This window comes from Adiantum capillus-veneris, chromosome 12 (genome assembly GCF_014529385.1).
Source record: "Adiantum capillus-veneris isolate H3 chromosome 12, ASM1452938v2, whole genome shotgun sequence".
Lineage (NCBI taxonomy): Eukaryota > Viridiplantae > Streptophyta > Polypodiopsida > Polypodiales > Pteridaceae > Adiantum > Adiantum capillus-veneris.
This window is the reverse complement of record NC_140942.1, coordinates 118,514,951-118,524,207: the sequence shown is the minus strand read 5'-3', so window position 1 is coordinate 118,524,207 and position 9,257 is coordinate 118,514,951. Positions and strand designations below refer to the sequence as shown.

General features: G+C 40.2%; 1 pseudogene; it reads left to right on the top strand.

The window, feature by feature from the left end:
* Nucleotides 1-4,873: 4,873 nt before the first annotated feature.
* LOC147446405 (histone H3-like centromeric protein cnp1 pseudogene) lies at nucleotides 4,874-5,569 on the top strand (annotated as a pseudogene).
* Nucleotides 5,570-9,257: the final 3,688 nt, after the last annotated feature.

Genomic DNA, 9,257 nt, shown 5'->3' with positions numbered 1-9,257 from the left:
ATCCACCGGATCCTAGCACTGGAAGGTATCCATCTTTTCACACACCTCATGATTTGATGAGATTTGTTGGAGATGGAGTTGATGGCTTACTAGGATATAGTTCTAGGCTATCTCATTTACACATTGATCATACACATTACATTCAATATCTCAAAACTGTTTTGTCTTCAAATGCAACAAGAATTTTAGAACTTGAAAACCAAATAGCGTCTCTAAAACAAGAAAATCATCAGCTTTAGACTTCAAAAGAAACTCCAACAAGATTAAGAGCACCAGTAAAATGAATGAGAGATGTAGTAAACTTAACAGAAGGTTCTGAACAAAGGAAAAAAATATTAAAGATTACTAGAGAACATGTGACTAGCCTTTTAGGATTTGATGTGTCCCATGTTCAAGAAAGGGTGAGATTTTTGAATGAGCTAATGAACAAAAGTGACATTTTGAAACTTTTGAAACTTCCTGAAAATCGAACTTAGAAAAAATTGGTATTTCAAAATTTACTAAAAGATATGGGTTTATTGGTCCAACCTTCTCAAATGCAAGAAGTTTGTGACACAGTGGGGGTGAGTAGAAGGGGTTACAGGGCCATCTCTAAAACCTGGTTTCAGGTTTTAAAGTACTACAAGAATAAAACTTTGCCTAAGCCTCACAATGTTGGGAAAGTAAGGGCTCTGTTAAATGAAGAATACCCGAACATTTTGAAGAGTACTATCATATAGAAGGAACGATGCGATACGAAAAACAAAAAAAAAATCTTCTTTTGAGTATAATTTTTTAATAACGGATGAGTTTAAAAAAAGTTCAATCTGCTATGCTGAGATACTATAGCATGCGAGAAGTAGATTGTGAAGGAAAACTTATATTCGTTATAAAATTGGATGAAGCTCAAATTCAGAAATGTCAAAAAATGGAAAGAGTGTCCATATCCTTAATGAGCATTGGATTATAGCCAGGGAAAGCTTTATTGCCCATACCACAAAAATCAATCAGAAATGGAGCTTTGGTGGATTGGAGCAGCTCAAATACCATTAGAAAATCATGATACATTGAAATGGATCTTTTTGCAAACCGATATACCTTCTGTTATACAAGAACAAAATGTAGGTGAAGAACTCCGTGTAGATGGTATGGGTGACTTTATTGTAGAATGACACTTGAGTGCCGACATAAAAGCATTGAAGTGAATGTTTGATGTATGTGGAGGTGCCAATACCAAGCATCCATCTATGTGTTGCATGGCAAGCACTGGAACAAAAGGATGGCTTGCATAACACGAGGTTGGAAAACCACAAATCGAGAAATAGTGTGAAACGTCATCGACTACCCATCCTCTTCTATGATTTTGGATCCAATTCGAACAATAGATTTAAAAGATGTACATATATGTACAATGCATGCAGAGATTAGAATCTTGGACAAATTGCTTCGACTCCATCTTGATTATGCATATCTATTAAGCCAAGTAAACTTGCAGACGAGTACATAGAAAAATGTGAGGCTTTGCTTTCTCGAATGGGTTTTCATGGTGGTCAAGTGCATCTAAAAAAAGATCCTACTATTTCAAAAGGAACTGGTGATTTTTTGCAAGATGTTTCAATGGGTGGAGCAAAAGCTAGAAGATTTTTGAGCAACCATGACAACAAACAAGTTGACGCTATGTGGAACTGCTGGAAGGATCTTTGTGTAATACCAACCAATGTCAAAAGTAGACTAGATGTAGCCAACAAACACATGGAAGTGTGGAAGAAGCTAGACACCTTTTTGAAAGTTTTGAGACAACAAGTTAGCTCTGCTACTTATGCAGATGACTTTAAAAAGACAATAAAGCTTTTAATAGCTACTATCATAGATGCTTGGGGAGCAAAAGACGTCACATATTACTTGGTGAGTATTCAACTACTTTTTAAAGTCTGGATAGTATTTTACATTGAATCCTATGAGTTCAACTAACCTTTTTTATTAATTTTTAGCATATTAGGTACCTGCATGGACCATATTTTGAAAATAGGACCCCTTGCAACATGGAATATTCAGGGAATGGAAAAATATCACTATCAAGCGAGGAATTCATTTTTCAGATGTACGAGAAAGGGAGGGGGACAAAGAAGGAGCAATGCACTAAAGAAATTATTCAATTGGTTCTATAGGAGGCAATTACAATGGATTAGATCAAACAACCATGCTGATCAACCACAAATGGAGATTAATGCTTCACTTTGAAACTTTGTACCAAGTCTTTTTAAAGAGATCCAAATTCAAAAACATATTTTTACGCAAAATATTGTCAGTTTTACATCAATTTTAAATTTTTTTGGTATCACCAGGCATGTCACCCCTACATCTCAAAAAGTTTGTTCTTTTATAGCCCCCAAGAAGGTTGACATTTGTCTCCTCAGCTGTTGCTGCATAGCTAGAGTAGCAAAGAAAGTATCCTGCTCTTGAGGCATTGAATCCTGCAGCATACCCAAATAGTCTAAGTGCTGCAGCTCTCTCAAATAGCATGATCTTGTTTGCATTGATTTGAAGGGGAGTGCACCCCATAAGCCGTGACAATATCTTCAGTGCAATATTGGCAACTCTAGATCTTCAGAATACTGCATGTGAAAAGCACAGAAGGTGGCTGTAGGCATGTAGTGCATGAGAGAGGAGGCATCCCTTCTTGAAGTGCCCTCTATTGCTTTCCCTCTCGAGCCATTATCGCTCCCAAGAAAATTGTCTTTGTCAAGGAGTTCAATCTACAAAACAAGAAATAATGAGTAATTAAAACAAACTTGAAAAAAAGGAAGATTTTAGGAAGGGAGATCAAGGTGAAACTAAATCTACCTTTTGCAACTCATCCTCTACAATGACTTTTTCTTGAAGGAGATTGCATGATCCAATCATCTCTCTTATGTCAACATCCTTATCAACTTCCTTTAGCTTAAAGTCTCTGCCAAAATATTGGATGCCAAGCTCAACAAGTCTCTTCTCAAAATCCTCATCTTTGAGAGTAGGTTTCTCTTCCACTCTTTTCATGCATAGAGCAAGTGCGTCAGGAGCAGGAAGAAATAATTTATTGGATGTCTGAAAATCAAGTGCCAAAAACTCCTCTTTTGACTCTTCTTCTGTCTCAATGAAATCTTTGGCGACCTCAGAAGCTTCAAAAATGGTTGCAATACAGTAGTCCTCCCTCATATTCAGTAGACATTGAATATGATGGAGAGGGATATACTATTTTCAATAGATATATAAGTAGGGAAGGTTTGGAACAGTAAGGGAGGCCTCAAAAACCTCTACCTCCTCTATGGGCTCATCAATGACAGTACTAGCTCTAAATTGAGCCACATCAAAATTTGAACTCTCCTGCTTCTCAACTGCAGCATCAATTTCCTCCTCCTCTAGAAATTCACTTTTCTCAAGCTGCAAGACTGTGGAAACATTTGTACTTCTTCTCTCTTCAGTTTGTATCTTTCATCTCATCACCCTTGCCTTGCATATCAACTTTAAGGAACAAAAAGAAAAGAAAGACAACTTCTTCTGGAACAAGGTTGCAAGGCTTTGAATGTAATTAACAAGAAATGGTAGGTGGACAAATAAATGAAGTTTTCTTAGAAAATCTTCCAAACCTCCTTGTTACTTTGCCTTTCTCAATTGAGTTGGTAGTAAATTTAGCTAGATGGCAATAAGTCTTACGATCCAAAACCAAACACTTACCCTCAACTGCCTCTTCAAACTCTTTAAATTCTTCTGACAAAAAGTCCTTCAATTTGTCTATCATCACTGGAGGATCAAACGAAGGATTGAATATTTCATATGCCTTGGTGTACAGTTCCATGTCACCACCATCCATGACAACAACCAAGAGCTTCTCACTTGGGCTCTCCTCTTAAATCTCTTCACGACCTTCACTCATGATTCGGTTGAAAAGAGTTGGAAGGAAGCAAGAACAAAACGGTGCGATAGAGCCACGGCCAAGATCCTGCTATAAACTCCTATCGCTTCGTGCAATGGCTTAGGGCATGGAAGCAAAGCCCAAACGGAGCGATAGAGGCATGAGCCACACTCTATTGGCTACGGCTATCACGTTGTGTAGGTAAAACCTGAACAGAGTGATAGTGCACCGAGGCAAGCTTTGCAAGCACCCACCCAGGACAAGCGTGATGGATAAGGGGAGAGAGCTCTAAAATAGAGTTGAAGTGAGAGAACTAGAGAGCTTGAAATCTTAATTTTATAGGATTCTCGCATCATGTGGCACAAACTAAAAATAACACACCAAAAAAAAACAAGATCAAGCTTATATAAGGAGTCAAAAAATGACCATTATTGACATGTGTCACTCATGCACACGTGCCACATGGCAAAATTTCAACAGACACTGTACGGTGGTCAGATGTATAAAAAGCTCATGTCACGTGTTCATTTTTTCATCTCCCCTAAACATCCGTTGTTCGCACCGTTGCATACTTAGCATCCTCCGCATATCTTTTTTAATCTTATGTTGCATTTTCCTCATTGACCCACACGCATATTTCACCTAATCTGCCCAAGCGACGCGATAGCGAGCACTTCCGGATTGTGGGAAGAGCTCTTATCACTTCCTGCTGTATTTGTTCAAGTTCAAATCCTCACGATGCGATTGCGAGCATATCCAAATTGTGGGAGGACCACCTTTCGCTTCCTTTCCTCACGACGCGATAGGGGGCACTTCCAGGCTGCGGGAGGACGTCCTGTGGTATTTTTTTAGTCTCCCTCATGATGCGACATCGTGCTCTTCCAAAGTGTGGTAGGTACTCTTATCGCATTGATCGAGATATTTTAGAAGTCCCTTGAACTTCTGACGGGATTTGTTTTGACTAATTTTGTGGCAAAGGACAAAGCACTTTTCGACCATCAAATGGAAAGGACAAAGCAAACAGCAAGAAAAGTTTACCAAGCTCCAAAAGATTCAGAGAAAGATGGTGATGACAATCAGGAAGAATTGGTTGGGAAGAAAGAAGAGAAACCACCTACACAACCTTGCCAGAGGGCGACTGCTAGGAAGAGATTGAATTATCAAGTCATATCTCTAAGGGAGATAAGAAAAGCACAAAAGTCTACTTATCTTCTTATTCCAAGGCTACCCTTCATGAGAGTTGTCAAAGAAATATCAGATAGACTTGTGAGCATGTTAAATGTCAAAACCTTTGTTTCAGTAAGGTGGAAATATCAAGCCTTGATGTACCTTCAGGAGGCTGCTGAGGATTTCCTTATTGACTTTATGAATGATAGCTACATTGCAGCTACATTTGCTCATAGGATCACACGGATGAGCAAAGATTTTGTACTTGTGTCAAGGCTGAGGTAAAAGTTTGATAAGGCTCTTGAGATTATTCCTAGTGAGGATATTAGGGCCTTCCAAATTTTTAATATTCCCCCTTCTAGGCCGCAAAAGAATACAGGGGTTGTCATTGAAGATGTTACACATCAGTATGAGACTTATTAGGAATCATTAAGAACTTATGGAATATTTCCTGCGATTTTAAAAGACATGCACAAAATAACTGATTCTAAAAGCAATGGAGATGGAGCTTCCAAATATAAGTATAGATGAGTGGAATACATGTACAGAATAATTAATTCTCAAAGGAGATGGAGCTTCCAATGTAAGTGTAAACCTATGGAGACAACATATGTCTTTTATGTATCATAGGTGCACATACAAAGATAATTTTGTAAAGTTGCCTATATTGAGGCACCTTCCCATCATCTGACATTGTAAAATCTAGACTTGGTACTATGAGGAAAGAAATTTAAGGATATTGCTTATGCTGAAGCAAGTGAAGACATTAATATGACCTTTAGGGAAAGATGAGATTATATGATATTTGAGAGGTTAGTGATAAATACAATACAACAAATTAAAACAGGTTCTAATTTTATGGAGTGGATAGTTCTTCTCAGCACTCTTCACCTCTTGTAGATCTCATGCCAATATTTATGCATGGGTTCTTCATTGTGAATGGGATTTGCCCAGCTGCCTCCTTATGTTGCTTTGATCACAATATTAAACTTAGTGTAGGCACTGGCCTTTCCTCAAGCATGGGTCTTCCAACTGTTCAGCCCTCTTTAACCTGCCCAAGATGTCCTTCTTGCTCTTCCATGCTTCTTGCAAGTAGAATATTCCACCCAGCGCCCTTAACTATATTAAGCACATATGGCTTTGTATTTGTAGTTGGTTGAGAGAGAGAGAGAGAGAGAGAGAGAGAGAGAGAGAGAGAGAGAGAGAGAGAGAGAGAGACGCATAGGGTTCAACCATCGTCATAGACATGGGAGGAAAAAAACATACACGAATAATGTGTCCCCGCTCTTCTCCTTCGACTCTCAGTATTGATTGTCACAGCCTCATCTGTTTAGGATCTTCTCCTTCAACCCGATATTGTGTGTGTGCATGCATGTGTGTGTGTGTGTGTGAGAGAGAGAGAGAGAGAGAGATAGATAGAGAGAGAGAGAGAGAGAGAGAGATCTTCTTCTCCATGCTAGAGAAGAGCGAGGCTGAATTTTGGAGGAGTGAATGTGGAGGAGAGCTTCAAGGACAATCATTACCCTCATAGAAGTTGATCCTCATGAGTGCCCCCTTATACCCTTGGCTGGCCACTACCCCCCATTGCTCCTTATACATCCGAGCATTGTTCTCAATCGGCAGCTCGAACCAACACACACCTAGTGAGAGAAATCCATAACCCTTGAGAAACATTGTGGAGGGGAGTCTTCATGAGCCGGAATCGTACCCGTTGCGAAGTGGGTCCACCCTCATAGTGAGAGAAGCGCTTCATGAGATGAGTTACAATTTACAAAGGACCGGAGAAGGAGCTACAGCTAGCGGGGAGAGTAGCATAGAGTGGCCGAGAGGGTTGGTGGGGAGAGGTGGTGAGGATACGGTCTCCTCTCGTTAGCTCAAAACAGAGAGAGAAGCATTGGGAGGTGGATTGCACTGCAAAGAGAAGGGAATGATACAGGCCCGCAACCCAAGTGCATTGAAAGAGAAAGAACAGCAGAGGAACCCCGGTTGCCACCTATGGATATTGTAATAAAAGCATTGCAATACTATAGACGAGAGGAGTGTGAAGACCGGAAAAAAATTCAATGCGCTATTGTACCAAGGGGATAGGAGCACTTCTCTCTCTCTCTCTCTCTCTCTCTCTCTCTCTCTCTCTCTCTGAACTTGCTCATCCGAACTCCGATTTAGGTGATCTATAGCCTCAATCGAAGAGCACGAAGCCCTCTACGCATTGATGTAAAGACAGAATTTTTCTGTGTAATGGAAGGCTTTGCTGTAACAGCATCTCAGAACTGAAAAAACTGTCAAAACTTTGCGTTTTTGTTGCCGACTTGAAGGCAATGTCAGACAAAACTCGCAAGGGTGGAAAAGCCACACTCGCCATGGAGAATGATGCAAAATCTCCAAGGAATTTGGATGCTAATCCAACCACATCGTCTACAACAACGGAAGCAATGATCATGGCTTACTTGATCTCGTTACAAGAAACCGTCAACAAGCAAGGTGAAGAGTTGCGCGCACTTGCAATGGAGAATGGTACTTTAAGAGTTCTCGTTGTGGAGAATGAGCACCTCAAGAAGGTTCTTGAAATGCAAACAACACGCTTGATGCATCTTGAGAATGAAGTTCAAGAATGTAAACGCTCTCTTGTGGACATGAATGTAGTGAAAGAGCGCTTGAGCAAAGTTGAGAGTGATCATGTATTGAAAGAGGAAACGATAGATACAATACGACATGATGTATGTGAGATGAGAAATGCATCCAAATCATGGGCTGATATATGTAAGGATAATGTGGTTTCTACATCTCCTATCACGCAAGCCGTTGTCCAAGCAAAGAATGTAGAGAATGTGGACACTCAAGAATTGCAAGAACGACAAAAACGCTCAAAGAACATCGTCATTCGTGGAATCAAGGAGGAAAGCATGGAAACACCCCAATCTCTTGCGGTTGCTATTGAAGAGTTTTTTGCTACACACTTTGGCATGTCAGGAATCATGGCTTATGGTGCACATCGAGTTGGAAAACAAGGAGTCCCTCGCTCGGGAGAAAGACCTATTGTATGTACCATGGCTGATGAGGTAAAGAGAAAGATCATCCTTGACAATGGTTGGATCTACCTCAAAGGAATGGGTTGTAATGTATATGAGGATCGCACTCTTATGCAACAAAATGTACGTCGCAAAGCATACGAGGAAAGAAGCAAGAAGGTTAAGGTATCATCTCAAGAAGAAAAGGCACTTGAGGAGGATGCAAGTCCACCCAACAAATAGGGACACATGATCTATGAGACCAACTCACGCTTGCGAATAAGCTTTTGGAATTGTAATGGGTATCCATGGAATGCGGGAATTGGCATTGATGAGCTTACCAATGACTCCGATGTGATACTTCTTGTCGAAACATGGGAGCATGATGCGCAACGAATTCTTGGATTTGACAAATACGATGTACATTCTTTGATGTGGGCCAAAAATGCAAGGCAACGAAGAGGCCAAGGAGGCGTAGCATGTATGACCAAAAAGGGTTTGAAAGATGTTTCCATTGTCAAAAAAGATAAGTATAAACGCTACTTATGGCTGAAAATCAGCCCACCAAATGGTCAAGTCATGTTTGTGGCCGGCTGCTACATTCCTCACTATGACTCCAACTTTTATGCTCGCTTGAATATGGATAGAGATCAGCCCTTTGTTGAACTAGAGGAAGACATTGCTCATTACAAGGATCAAGGTGAAGTCATTGTTTTTGGAGACATGAATGCTCGCACAAATATGTTACAACACGACACACAACAAGTCGACATGCCGCATGTATCAAGAAGAGTGGATGACTCATACATGTATAATCGAAGTTCTAATGATGCAAAAGAAGTGGATCACTATGGAAAGTCACTTCTACATATGTGCAATAGTACCGGAATGCTCATTGCAAATGGTGTATCTCTATGGCAAGGCACCAATGACTTTACATGTAGAAAGCACAATGGTGCTAGCGTGATTGACTATATGTTGTTCTCAGAAGCCACTCTAGAATGCATACAAAGCTTTACACTTGGTGAATGGAATCCGGAATCGGATCATAGGATGTTATGTATTGACCTCAAGTGTGGTAAACGGCCCGAGCATGTAGCCTCCAATCATGATGTGAATCATTTGTACCTACGTCTAGACTTCAAACGAGCACTTATATATGCTGATATGGTGGACCAAATGTTAAGCATGATAGAGCACCAAGGGAGCCC